The sequence below is a fragment of the Lepidochelys kempii genome, chromosome 9, assembly GCF_965140285.1.
Source record: "Lepidochelys kempii isolate rLepKem1 chromosome 9, rLepKem1.hap1, whole genome shotgun sequence".
Classification (NCBI taxonomy): Eukaryota; Metazoa; Chordata; order Testudines; family Cheloniidae; genus Lepidochelys; species Lepidochelys kempii.
Window position 1 is genome coordinate 20,121,902 of NC_136388.1, and position 15,017 is coordinate 20,136,918.

General features: G+C 41.2%; 1 long non-coding RNA gene across 1 annotated transcript in view; it reads right to left on the minus strand.

Moving 5' to 3' along the window:
• The window catches only part of LOC140916868 (uncharacterized), a 312,730-nt gene extending 298,028 nt beyond the window's left edge, over window positions 1-14,702 (minus strand). Inside the window, exon 1 of the long non-coding RNA XR_012160675.1 lies at window positions 14,653-14,702. This is a non-coding gene — a long non-coding RNA (uncharacterized LOC140916868). The remainder of the gene's footprint in view (window positions 1-14,652) is intronic.
• Between the last annotated feature and the right edge of the window lie 315 nt (window positions 14,703-15,017).

Genomic DNA, 15,017 nt, shown 5'->3' on the forward strand with positions numbered 1-15,017 from the left:
GAATAGGTTTCAGAGTAACAGCTGTGAAGTGAGCTGTAGCTCACGAAAGCTTATGCTCAAATAAATTGGTTAGTCTCTAAGGTGCCACAAGTACTCCTTTTCTTTTTTCAGAATAAGAATGCTATTGCATTAAATTTTGTTTTCCTTTTTCTTGACATGGGGTTGCTATTGATTTTCTTTAAATAATTATATTAATAAAATAATCACCATTATTTATTACCAAGCCAAAGAAAGGGCAAAGAAAGAGGACATCGGTGACAAGGACAAACATTTTCAAGGAAGGTTACTGCCATCATTTTTTAACATGTGAGTCACACTGAAGTCATTCGAACTAGAGAATTAGGCCATAAGTGTGTCAAACTTCCTCAGACATTTCTGTCATGTCGGATAAGAGTTTTCTTTATTCAAATATAATAGATTATAGCATGTTTACCATGTTTTGTACTTGTGTATTAAAATGATTATGATAATGTCCTACATATATTATTCTGATGAGTCTTTTCAATTAGTTATAAATTTTTTATCATCTAAAATTTGAGCTATATGGAAGATATTTCATTTCAGACCTGAATTCTTACAAATCCTGTGGTAGTCAATTTCTATAGTTTTGCAATAGGCTGGTCAAAAAATTTCCTTCAAAACTTTTTTCCACAGAAAATTGGGCTTTTTGACTAAACAAAAATTTTAATGGAAAGTGTCTTATTTCTTTGAGAAAAAAATACTTTTTTGTTGAAAAACTGAAAACACAAAAAGAAGCAAAAATTTAGGCAAAAAAATTACTGTTTTTTTGAATGTCCATATTTTTTGGCCATTTTTCCCCATCATTGGCAGTTTTCACCTTTTTTGGTATGAAGCTTTCCAATATAAAGTTGAAATTTTCTGTGGAAAAAATCTGATCAGCTCTACTTTACAATAAATTAATATTCAGAGGCAGAGTGGAAATAATACTACACCTTGAAAGATAATGATGTACTACTCAATTAGGGGGTATTTTAATTCAAAAGCATTACGGATTTAGAACATTTTATTCACCTAATAGTAAAATCACTCATTATAGGCTTAAATCTTCAACCCTTACTCAGGTTGAATAGTACTTCCTCACTTCCACTCGAGTTTCAATCAGTAGCCTAGCAGAAAACACATTCCGCTCATCACAGGGTCTCATGACAGGTTAGAATAATTACTATGCACTACCCAGTTACTTTCAATTACTGCTCATGTGAGTGAGGACTATAGAATTGGACCCTATATTTGAATTGTTTAAAGTTATAGCATTTTTAATAGCTAGTTTAAAGCAAAAGGAGAGGACATCAAAATGACAATTGACACCAAGGCACTTATAGTTTACAACTCTTGTATTGCAAGTGAATCCTTGGGCCTTCCTACTTCCTCCCTGATATTTAGTTATTTGAGATGAAGAAAGTCAACCTCTTTCAAAAAAGAGCAGTTATAGTTAGCATTATTAATGAGAAACAGCAGGCCTCTCTCTCTATTGAAGGCTGCAACCCTGTTTTCATTATAAGCATTTCTCACTGAGTTCACCAGAGGGCTTCAAGGAAGAAACTAGTTTTAAGCCATGATGGAGGAAATAAGTTTTCAGGAGGAGTTTAAATAAAGAGAGGGGTAGTAACTTTGAGCACCAATACAGCAAGGAGTAACACACAAAGGCAAGAATGTGAGAAAAATAAAAAAATGAGTGGTTAAGGGGAAAGTTTGGGGCAGGGGTGAAAGTAAGCTACAGGACTTACCAGTATGCTGGAGTCCTGAGCAGGGGGCGTGGCCTCAACCAGAAGAGGCAGGGCCTTAAATCCACTGCAGTAGTGGCAGCTGGGAGCCTGGAGCCCTTTAAATCACCCCCGAGCTACCAGCTGCAAAGGTGGCTGGGAGCCCTGGGGCTCAGGGGCAATTTAAAGAGCCCAGGGCTCCAGCTGCCGCTACCGCATCGGAGCCCCAGGCCCTTTAAATCACTGAGGAGTCCTGGGGTCTCCTGGCTGCCACCGCTATCCCGGGGCTCTAGGCTCTGGTAGAGCTTTAAAGGGCCTGGGGCTCCGCTGTGGTAGCAGTGGCGGGGCTCTGGCGGAGATTTAAAGGGCCCCAGAGCTCCAGCCCCCGCTACCCTCCCGGGGCCCTTTAAATCCCCGCCTGAGCCCTACTGCCGAAGCCCTGGGGTAGCGGTGGCGGGGCTCTGGCGGGGATTTAAAGGGCCGGGGCAGTAGCAGTGGCTGGAGCTCCAGGGCTCTTTAAATCCCTGCCAGAGCCCTCCCACCCCTACCCCAGGGCTTGGGCAGCAGGGCTCAGGCGGGAATTTAAAGGGCTTGGGGCTCCAGCCGCTGCTACCGCCCCAGGCCTTTAAATCCCCGCCAGAGCCCCGCCACCGCTACCCCAGGGCTCGGGCAGCAGGGCTCGGCGGGGATTTAAAGGCTGGGGCGGTAGCAGTGGCTGGAGTCCCAAGCCCTTTAAATTCCCGCCTGAGCCCTGCTGCCCAAGCCCTGGGGTAGGGGTGGGAGGGCTCTGGCAGGGATTTAAAGAGCCCTGGAGCTCCAGCCACCGCTACTGCCCCGGCCGTTTAAATTCACACCAGAGCCCCGCCACCGCTACCCCAGGGCTCGGGCAGCAGGGCTCAGGCGGGGGTTTAAAGGGCCCCGGGGCAGTAGTGGCGGCTGGAGCTCTGGGGCTCTTTAAATCCCGGCCTGAGCCCTGCTGCCCGAGCCCTGGGGTAGCGGTGGCGGGGATTTAAAGGGCCCCAGAGCTCCAGCCGCTGCTACTGCCCCAGGGCCCTTTAAATCCCCGCCTGAGCCCTGCTGCCCGAGCCCTGGGGTAGTGGCGGCGGGCCTCTGGCGGGGTTTTAAAGGGCCCCGGGGCAGTAGCGGTGGCTGGAGCTCCGGGGCCCTTTAAATCCCCGCCATAGCCCCGCCGCCGCTACCCCAGGACTTTAAATTGCCCTCTTGGAAAGCCGGTCCTGGTACAGCGCACGGGATCTAACCGGTAAGCCGTACCAGGCCGTACCGGCTTACTTTCACCTCTGGTTTGGAGTGAACAGGAAGAAACCTGAGCAGCAATATAGCAGGGCTGAGTTGTTTAAGAGTGGATGAGAAATATATGGGTTTCAACGTGATGCAGAATGCAAGAAGAAATAAGGGAGTTGATAATAGAAGTGAGTATGGGAGGTTAGGTCATATATTTTTAACGTGGTAGAGAAAGAGTATAACTAGCTGTGGCCATACTGTGGATGTGTGGGGAAGAAAGAAGTGAATTGAATGGATGATAGGCAGGATAGAGTTATAGTGACTACTGAAAAGGGAGAATGAATGGAAGAAAATAAGGACTTTTTTTTTTAAACAGAAAGGCAATCTTAGAAGACAAGATGTAAAAATGAAACATAACCACCAAACAGCCAAAATAGACAAGAATCAGAACATTAGCTACATGTTGTCCGATGCATGAGCAGAACCAGCAAACCTCTTTGCTACTTAAATCTTGCAGCTCTGTCTTTCCTTTAACGGTATATGGTACACTATGGCCATCATCTGGAAAATGTAAAGCTATTCCTGTAGGTCTCCAGGTATCCTTCAGAGTTTGCAGGTGTCCTGTTAGGCAAGCCAGTGCACTGTAATGGAGATTCCCATCAGGCACCTATTGACTCTACAGGACCTGAGGGACATGCATGAATGGCTCTACTCTTTTCAGTCATAGACACTGTACCTAAAATAATCTCTGTACAGGTACGGCCTTTAACACTGATGACTATATCCATGATGCGTGGCTCAACATTCCCATGACCCTTCTGACTAGCCCAAGGAGAGAGGCTTTCCCAGGCTCAATGATGGCAAGTCAAATGACAAAGAGCAATAGAAATTCTTAAAGGGCTCTACTCAGTATGTATTAACTGAGAGATTCAGCAGGACCTTTAATTAAAATGTTTGTCGTCAGTGTCTGTAAGTGCTGTCCTGTGATGATAGGACTATCACCTAGAAAAATCAGGTTGTGTGGCATGGTAGCTTTCTCATTTCCTTTCCCCCTGTGTTAGCTGCTGTGCATTCCTGTACACTAGTACTGAGAACATCATACAGTAAGCTTAAGAGATGGATATATGAGCTATACAGAGAACACTTTTCACCCTCACAGAAGAATGATAAATATTAATGAATAGAACTGCAAGAGGGGAAGGTGTCTAATGGGGACACTCTAACAAATCATTGTCCTTCAGGCAGACAGTGAGTATATTAATGACACGCATGGACAACTGGGACAAGAATCCTCATGTTTCAGGTTTAAAATTATGTGTTACCTCATAGTCTAAACAAGATCTCTCTGGAGGCCCCTATTTTCTCTGTGTACCATCCATGAGAATGTAACATCATGCATATACATATAGGTATGTGCACGTATACACTCACAGTCAGAGTCGCTATAATGTAGTACCTCAAGGATCTGAGTTATTTCATGTTTTATTTAATATCTTCGTTAATGAGGTAGGGAAAGGGAGCAACACATGACATTCACAGAGGATGGTAAATTGGTCAGGGATGGTGTCCCTAGCCTCTGTTTGCCAGAAGCTGGGAATGGGCGAGAGCAGGGAATGGGCGACAGGCCCAGCTTCACAAAGCCCTGGCTGGGCTGATTTAGTTGGGGTTGGTACTGCTTTGAGTGAGGGGTGGACTAGTGACCTCCTGAGGTCTCTTCCAACCCTAATCTTCTATGACGGGATGGATCACTTGATGATTACCTGTTCTGTTCATTCCCTCTGGGGCACCTGGCATTGGCCACTGTCGGAAGACAGGATACTGAGCTAGATGGACCTTTGGTCTGACCCAGTATGGCCGTTCTTATGTTCTTATAATCAACAGGCCAGTATAACTTTGTAAAAAAACATAATTAGAAATAAATATTGAGTGAAAGGGAGGAAATTTGACAGTATAGACCTGCTGTAGTGATGAACAAATTAGATACAATATTGCTAGATTATTAGTTCAATCAGCATGGCACTGCAGTGCAATAAGGCAGCAAAAGGACTAATGAAGGGAATATTGAGCTATATCAGCAAAGCTATCACACCACACAGCACAGTTGCAATAAATCTATCTCTAAGCCATATTCAGCATCTCCCTTGGGACACTGAGCAAATCACTGTCCTGTCTCAACTTCCATTTCTCTATCTGTTAAATGGGAGCAATACCTATTCTCAAGGAGTGAGATGAGTCAAACTGGGCTTTTCAGAGGGATCCAATGGAGCTAAGTTTCCAGTCCCCCTTGAATTTCACTGCCGAACTTCCTTTGTCCCCTTTGAAATTCCTGGTCTTCACTTGTCTTCAAAGTATTTTAAGGTGCTATAAAAGTGTGAATTTGTATTTATTCTACTTTGTTTATTGTAGTGTTTGTTGCAGCTATGTTAGTGTATCTGTTTTAAGGAACAGAGAACCTTTCAAAGGTGCATGAGAAAACAAATTGGTAGAAATTCAGATAAGCTGTGTTAGAGCACTGCTAATTTTTAAAATTTATTTATAGGGGATATAATTTTGATCCTTTTCCAAAGATGCTGATATCAGTGATTATCCAGGGTGGCTGTTAACATATACATTCACCGATACGGAACTTGATATATTAGTTGAAGCGATAATCCAGTGAGAAGTTTATTTATAAGGGAGTGAACAAGGCTGATAAAAAAAAAAAGATGGATTGCATTCACTGCTTCACTAACAGGATTAAGGTGAAGTGCTGAAGATATCAAAAAGAGATGAGCAACTCTGAAGGGGAACACAAAAATGAAGTTACACTATCTATGGCAAGAAAGCATTGTTGACACTTGACAGAAGAGTGCTCTTAAGTCTACCAACTGTGAAAGACACATGAACAAAAACTGCAAACTGCTATGTAGGCTTCCAAAAACGGTGGGGTTTTGACTCAGTGGCATATATAAGATCAAATACCTATTTAGCTGAAGTTTTGTCTTTATTCTGTTTTCTTTTTTTTACAATTGCCAGTGTGATATACTTTGATATATTTTTAAATAAGTTACAACACAGTCTTCTAAACACTGAAAACAAGTCTTAGTAAATTATGAACAAAAAGGTGGTGTAGTAGAGCAGGTTCTTCAACTGCAAGCCCAACTGCAGTAGTACAAGGGTTTAACCTGTAGATCAGTATGCCAGGAATCAATATGAAATTGAAGAAAAATATTCCATCTCTTATGCAAATGAGGTTCCAAAGGCAGCTTCTAACCAGACCAACATAGACTCCTTGTTCTCAATTGTTGAAGAGCACAGTGCAAGTCAAACCTAGATTTTCAGACTGAGAGAGAAGCCATAAATAAAGATTCTGCTCTGGGTAGTGAGATAACCTCAGTCCATATGCAAATGAAACTGCCTGTCAGGCTCCAGACTAAAATGGCTGTGTTGGATAAACGAATACAGAAAAAAAGTGAGAGATTTTCATTTGATTTGAACTTCAGATATTACATGTGTAATAGCCTTATAATCAAGTACTGCTAGCTGGTGGCGGCACTTTAAATCATAGTTGAGAATTAATGGTAAAACTTATAGCACAATTGACTCATCATGAAAAACACTCTGTGGATTGAACAAAAAAATTAGTCGAGCAATAAGAAAACAGAGAGACAAAGGCCATACTCTAAAGCGATGGAAAAACTCTTCTGTTGTAGAAGTAGCAGTAAAGGGGAATTCAAGTTTCACTCCAAACAAATTCAGTTTTATCAATAATGCAAATGATAGTCTTCTGATCTCCTTAATCCTCCACGTAGTGGAAGGAATATAAATACTGTAAGATTTTCAGTGGTTTAGTGGAATGGTCTTTCACCTCTGGAAATAAGAGTTCAAATCCTTATTAAATCATATAAAAAGGAGGAGATTAGTGGCCTGATACTTGTCCTTATTTGATCATCTCACAAAATAGAGCATGACTGAAAGTCCTTTTCAGAGAGAGAGAGCAAGAGAGAGAAAGAACTGGAATGGGGCAGTTTGCGGTGGAGGACAAAGGATATTGTCTACACTTCAAGCTGGAGATGTAATTTCCAGCTCAAGGAGACAATTTCACTAGTGCTCATCAAGCTAGTGTGCTAAAAATAGAGTCTGGCTGCAAGAGTGTGAGCAGTGAGTGGCGGGTTAGCCGCCCCGAGTACGTACCCATCCAAGATGCCCATCCCACCATTCACACTTCTGTGGCCAGACTCTATTTTTAGCATGCTAGCTCAATGAGAAGAGGTGTGTCTCTTCAAGCTGGAAATTATCCTCCCAGCTGAGAGTGCATACACACCCTGTGATTTGTTGGCGGAGCTGAGAAACTTGCATAATATGCAGATTCAGGAGAACCAGCTGGAATTTTTTCATTAAATATATTCACCCCTTTAGGGTCTATCTTCACTTCAAACTAGTGGTGTGATTCCCAGCTTGCGCAGACATACTTACAGTAGCTCTCATGTGAGCTAGCATGCTAACAGCAGTCGTGTAGCTGCGGTAGCATTGGCAGCAGCAGCAGTGGCTTGGACTACTTGCCCGAAATGTGTATCCATGGGGTGCAGGTGGGTTTATACTCGGGGCAGCTAACCTATGCCGACACTGTCCATGCTACATCTTTCTTTTTAGTATGCTAGATCAAACGACAGCCAGCATAAGTATGTCTGTGTGAGTTGCGTAGATGTAGACTCAGTTAAAACACTGCGGTTTTTTCCAAATATTTCATTGAAATAAATGTATATTTTTTAAAAAATGAGCCTAGAGTTAGGCTCCTAAATCCATATTCAGGCACTAAAAAAGTGTCAGATCTTCAAAAATGTTAAGAACATGATTTCAGAGGGAGCAGGTGACTACTTAGCGCTGCTGAAAAATAAGGCCAAATGTTTGTGTGCATAAATATGGTTCCTGTTTTTGAAATCAGACCTTTAGTTCATGGAATTGTTGCAATAAGAACAAAAATTCTTTTTTTGATAACAGTTCTTGCCCTTCTCCCAAGACTACTAGCAAAATTAAGTACAAAATCATTCATCAGCCCAGAACTTTCATTTGTCTATGGAAAAATACAATTCAAACTTCAAATATTCACTTCTATTCTGTTTTTGAGTGGGCTCCAAATTTGACAGAGCCATTTCTTCACTTCCTAACAATATTTTCCCACTTGCAGACCAACTAATTCTGTTAGTGCCTTACATTCATTACCACTAATATTCACTCAGCGCCCCCCCCCCCAACACAAACAACAAGCGGATTCCTCTAACCAGCAAAATATTGACACCATAGAATCATAGAATCATAGAATATCAGGGTTGGAAGGGACCTCAGGAGGTCATCTAGTCCAACCCCCTGCTCAAAAGCAGGACCAATCCCCAATTAAATCATCCCAGCCAGGGCTTTGTCAAGCCTGACCTTAAAAACTTCTAAGGAAGGAGATTCCACCACCTCCCTATGCAACGCATTCCAGTGTTTCACCACCCTCCTAGTGAAAAAGTTTTTCCTAATATCCAACCTAAACCTCCCCCACTGCAACTTGAGACCATTACTCCTTGTCCTGTCCTCTTCCACCACGAGACTAGTCTAGAACCATCCTCTCTGGAACTACCTCTCAGGTAGTTGGAAGCAGCTATCAAATCCCCCCTCATTCTTCTCTTCTGCAGACTAAACATAAAAGTCAACTCAATTCACTAAGAAAAAGTTTCTCCATAGGCCTCATGAAATTCACTGCCATAGGAGGTAAGGATACCAGTATAGAGTCTATGGCCCCATGTCTATAGTTTTGTTTGCATGTACCATGCTGACATTCCCAGGGTTAGTTTCTGCATGCTGCTGACTGTAAAGTGATTTTTTTACTTATTGTGTTATCTGTTACTAGTAGCTGAAAGCCCATACTGTTGCATCGGTGTTGCAGTTGGGCCAAGTAATTCGCCATCTGTGCAGTCTCCCTCATACAATCAATGAAATCGTTGCATGTAAATTAGCTACAAAGTACAGGTGGTGACTGGTTATGTTATCTTTGATATCATGATTGTCTAAGACTCTTAATATGCCTTACTGTATCTGTAAACCGGACAAGTGTAATTCATAAAATCAAAATGACTGAGAACTTAAAAATTGGATGGTAGGGTGCAAATCCCACTGACGAGTCAAGCAAGTGATATTCTGAACAAGAGCTCTCAACCATGCTTGTAGCTTTTTTCACCACTTCAGACAGACTCAGATATTCTGGGCTTCAGAGTGACACACAAACAGGTGACAGTCCTGGAATTGTATTGTATAGATGAGGTGTAGGCTTCCCATTAGGGCTTTGACAGGTTCTGACAGAATCCTTAATGCACCCAAAATACGATTCAAGCAAACTTTAGTCGATTTAGGAAAAAAACTGTTACCATACTGCTAGCAGAGTGAGATCCCTAGAGTGAAAAGTGACTTGGCCAACTACTATGGAAGAAAGAGACAGGCGTTCACAGTTAAAATTAAAGGTGTCAAAAAGCCAAAATATACTATTTACTACTTATTCTTTAAATTAATTTCAGAACAGTCTAGTTCCAAATAAATTTTTCATGTGTACTTCAGTGTCACAGGGTAATTGCCCAAAATAACCTGAGCTAAGATCACCCTGCCACAAACTACCTAAACATTAATGAAATGTTTCTGTAAATTACTTTCACTATACAGGTAATTGCAATGTATTTCCAGTCCTACAATTTTAGGAAATTCAATCTCACACACATACATATACAGTCTATCTAATGCTATCCAGTTGACACCTATCTAAGAAAAACACAGGTTAGGGTGAAGTTCATGTTCCTTATGAATCGACCAGTGCCACAAAGGTGACTTTAGAATTGCTTTTGCGACATGCTTTCACTTAAATTATAGGTAAACATTTCTATTCTGCATTGTCAGAGGCTGGTTATTTTGTTTTCCAGTTACCTCCCTGGGATTTCACACAGTTTCTTGAGATTACCATGTGGGAATTTTTTTCTCACCTGTATGCTTTTATTAAAACATTTTAGGCAGAAATTTTCATTTTTTTTTCCTCGAGACAAGCAAGTTAAAAACAGCATGGACATGTCCATCTTTGGAAATAATTCTGAGCTCTGGCTAAGACATAGCAATTTTGCAGTCTCACACAGAACCCTAAGGAAAGAGTTACCCACAAAAAGTCCACTCTTTTGTATTGCCCAGTATTTGCCACTCGTTCTGTTTTGCAGCCTTCTATGGTACCAGGAGGCTGAAAGGACTCAGTTGCTTCTCAGATGGGTGATTCTTCCCTTTCCTTTTCATTTTTCTCAGCCCAGTAGGGCTTCTTCAACATATATGACTCACACAAGTGACAAAAAAACAAAACAAAACTAAAGGTCTGCCCACATGTAAACATTTTATCTAGAACAAAGGCCACATTTATGAGTTAGCCACTTACTGATAAGAAATGAAGAAAACCATTGACTCTGTAGAGTCACAACCTGGTCCTGCTCCCTCCTTGGCTCTGGGATGGAAATAATCGATACCATAAGAATGTGTGGCACAGCTTGCTTCCATGGTATTCCAGTTCAGTTACACTATCTGATGTGCGGGGTATGGAACCTTGATGCTGCCCACTCCCAACCCCTGCTGTCCCTCTCCCCTAGACTCCCCCCCAATCACTGTGCTACCCCAAAATACTCTGTGTGAGCATGCAGCAAAGGTCACTGTGGAGATTGTGGGGAATTTCTGTATTGTTTTTATAAAAAACTGCGTCACTCCGTATACCCACTTACTGTTGTGCTGCAATCTACCTCTTCTCAAAGATTTAGCTTCTTTCGTGAGACACTCCTTATGCTACGTAGACAGAAGTGATACCTGAGGATCTCCCTCTGAATGGAATTGTTGTTAAAGATCACCAAGAACTGAAGAGGCCTAACCCTAGAAGAACAATTTGCTAGCTCCAATCTGGGTGAAAATAGTTTGACCCCAGCTGGTCTGCAGGGGAGTTAGGGTTTGAAGGAAGGGGTGAGAGGCCACCATTTGACTACTAGACCAGCTGAAGCTGGTTGCAGGGGTCAGAGAGGAAACACCATGAGCTTGAGGAGTGAGGCTCAGGAGAGGGAACTTTGAACCTGAAAGGGCACTGACCCAAACCCCAAAGAACACTCAAGCATGGTGAGGAAACTGAGGCAGGGAATAGCATACAGATGTTTATTGTTTTGCTTAGATCAGTATATCTCTTGTGCTCTCTAAAGAAGAGTGATTGTTTTAGAAATCCTTTTGTCTATATGTCTGTTTGCTTCAATTATCAGGAGTCCCTGAAGGTTTAAAATATAAACCAGAGTGCGCACAAGGGTGGAGTTCTGAGGGTGAGGGGTCCTTAAACTTCTAGAGAATCTTGTGGGGTTCAGCATTGGTCTTGGGGTCTGGGCAGCTGGACTGCAGGATCCCATTTCTTAAAAGGGCTACCAGACAGACAGAGTATGCCTAGAGGGCAAGGAAAGACAGTGCTGGAGCCTACTAAGACCAAAGGCAAACTTAAATACACAGATCAAGCCTTGGAATCCAAACACAGCAGCCTGGCGAGTGTCCAGAAGAGGAAGCCCAACAGGGTTGTAACAGTCACATTATACATTTTAATGCAGCTTTCTAATCATTGCCATATAGCCCCAGTCCCTCCACACACACAAAATGTTCTAAAACAGAAATAACCCATAGGTTGAATAATCTTCATTTTCCTCTTTAGAATGACATTTAAATGTCTATAAACATTCTTTGCTGGTTTTAGGTACTAATGTAATTCTTTTGGAGTTCTGTTATTTTATTGTAAATGTCTTTCATTACAACTTGTTCTTTGGTGTGACTTTTTCTTGTCCTCCGTGAGTAGGGTGACCAGATGTCCCAATTTTATAGGGACAGTCCCGATTTTTGAGTCTTTTTCTTATATAGGCTCTTATTACCCCCCATGATTTTTCAGATTTGCTGCCTGGTCACCCTATCCGTGAAGATATATTTTTGGTCTCTGAGACAAGACACTAGGGTGCATGATCAATATCATGATTAGTTTTGGCCTAATCATTGTGTTTCTTTTACTTCGGTACAATGCGTTATTCTATGCCTATCATTTACTTGGGATTTGATGTTGAATATACATGCTCCATAAAAAAATTAAAAACCTTAACACTAGCACATAACTAATTTTTGCATTTCAATTATTTTGTTAGTAGCATGCACTGGCTTGAAAAAATTATTTGGAAAGAAAAATGCAGGCCTTATTTTCAGCTTGCATTAGCTATTTTCCAGTTAATCAAGTCCATACTGTCCAGCAAGAAATACTAACAGATGAATCATGTAAGGAGTAACAAGAAGTAATACTTTCAGTTCCCATTAGTATGCTAAATAATACATGATAAATACTTCCACATAGCTGAGAATGGCATTCTTTAATGGCCTTTACAGACATATGGTTAAAACCCTGTAGGGTGACTTATTTGAATTTAGATTTACAACATCCGGTATGAAAATATAGTTACAGCTCAGTTCATTGTTTAAACATGGTAGAAATTGGTCTCATAGAAGAATGGGGTCAGTCCTGCAAGCCTTATTCACAGTGGGCTTCATTGTTCCTTGTAGGCCCAGCCCAGAGTGAGGAGCTAGGAGCTGTCCCTATTACCACACACTTTTCTTGGGTATAGCTTACTACTACTCCCTGTGTGGCAAACCAGCTCTGCTTAAGGTTCATTAAGTGCACTGCTCCTCACTCTGCCTTGTGGAATACCTTCCTTTACTGGGTGCAGTGATGCCAGACTCAACATCCTGTTCATTTCCTTCTCCCACACCCATCTCAGTTCCTCCCTCTTGCTTGGAATCCCAACCAACTCCAGTGCGGAAATTCCTTGCCCCCATCCCACAGCATTCAATTCCCTCCAAAAACTCACTAATTCTGTAATGCACAGACATTATCAGTCTTGTAAATACCTTCTCTGTCACACATGTGGGAAAGACGGTGAGATCAGGAAAATATTAGCAACAAAAACCCAACCCAAGTTAACAGCTTTCTATGGGTTGCAGCAGGGCTCACATGTCAACAGAATAGCTAGTTATTAGATAAGGTGTCAGTAAATGATACTCACAAATATGGCATCGGCTCCTGGGTTTGTAGGACCAATACAATTTTTTTTTGCTATGGATTACAAACGGCTTCTCCTGTGCAGCTCTTTCATTAGAGCTCTTGAACTGATTATCTCTGGGTGCTTATTGGTGTGTCTTTTAGGTCCCTATTCTGCACTGAGAATGACTCATGGACTTCATTGCAGTCGGGCTATGTGTGTGGTTCTCAATGCAGGACAGGGCTTTTTACTGAAATCTCCAAGGAGCAGGAACTGTCTATATACCCATACCTTGTACAGCACCAAGCACACTGTCTATACCCAATGAATAATAATAACGGTTACTTGAAAGATCTAAAAGAGCATTCAGATAGGAAATGCTCACCATTTAGTATCTTAGGGCTTGTTTACATGACAAGTTACTGCACAGCAAGCAGGGGTGGGAGGTTGTTAATATACAACACATAGGCTTGCCACGCAGAAACGTCCCATGTGAACACTGCCACAGTGCAGTGAATGTTGGAGTGTCATTTAATGCTAAACCACATTCTGGGACTTTCAGCTTGCTGCATCCACACAGGACATTACTGCATGGCAAGCTGGTGGTGCTCTGTAGATTCACACAACTATGGTTGTTGTGCAGTAACTTGTCATATAGACAAGCCCTTAGAGTGCAGCTCAAGGGAAAATTTACAGAGCCACTTGACCTGAATTATACACTCTTTTACAAGAGATGTCTTTGAGATTTATAGCATGGGAAACCTTTACATCTTGGATCTTTAACATTAATATTCTGAAAATGAACATTTTAGGTAGGCTCAGATATTTATTTCAAGCTCTACCCATTATGATTCTTAACACTTTATTAAAGATCCTATAAAATAATTTACAAGATACACCTGGACCAATGAACCAATGAAAGACCCATGAATAGAGAAATGCATCTGGCACTCACATGGAATTCCACAGGGTCTATCCACAGTCAGTTGCAAGATCAGGCTTTTATAGGAGATGGTTTGTTGTGAAGTGGGGAATTCTGAATACATATGGCAGAACTTTCATAGATTATTTTCACTCAGAAAGGAGCAAATTAGAAAACATTACAGGAATATAGAGAATAACAGGATTAGAAGTATTGCTTGGTATTGACAAAACTGATCACTACCACTTAGTGCTTATACTATGGCTACTATTGCTAAGGACTGGAAATCGGAGTATATTGGTCTTTTAATAAACAATTCACTAAAGTGAGAGACAGAATTTAAGATAATTAGTTTTAGAAAGAATTTCTTTATTACGGTTCTACAAACAGCATTTATTTGTGCAGGAAGAGCCATTACATTACAGATGCTCCCCAGGTTACGCAAGACCCGATTTACGCGAATTCACACTTATGGAAAAAGTTCCATAAGCTAGAAACAAGGTTTGGTTTTGTTTTTTTTGCGTAACGTTCAGGTATACGTTTCCAACTTATGCAAAATTCGAGTTACGCAAGGCTTTCCAGAACAGAACGATTGCGTAAGTTGGGGAGCGTCTTTATATAAAGAAAAAATATTGTCTAATGTTATCCCAAACTAATATATTATACTGTAGATTTAAATGAAACTTACCTGATCCTGTGAACAACCAGTGTACTGATTACGTTCTTTTTCATTGTAACCTGCAATTAAAAAAAAGTTTGGGAAACAATAAGAAATCAATTCCTATATTTTCCTATGTTAGGTTTTCTAGCTAGATCCAGTATTGGGCCATACATTGGTCATTCTTAAAAACAAGTCAGTCTGCTTTTAGAGACAGATATTACTGGTTTCAGATATGTAAGTATAGGACAGAACTGAGGTCTGGTCAAAAAATTTCCTTAGAAACTTTTGATGGAAAATTGAGTTTTTGATCAAAGAGATTTCATAGAAAGTCTGCTTTTTGGAAACTGAAAAATGTTGGCCAAAACCCACAAATGTTTTATTTTTGCCAGTGT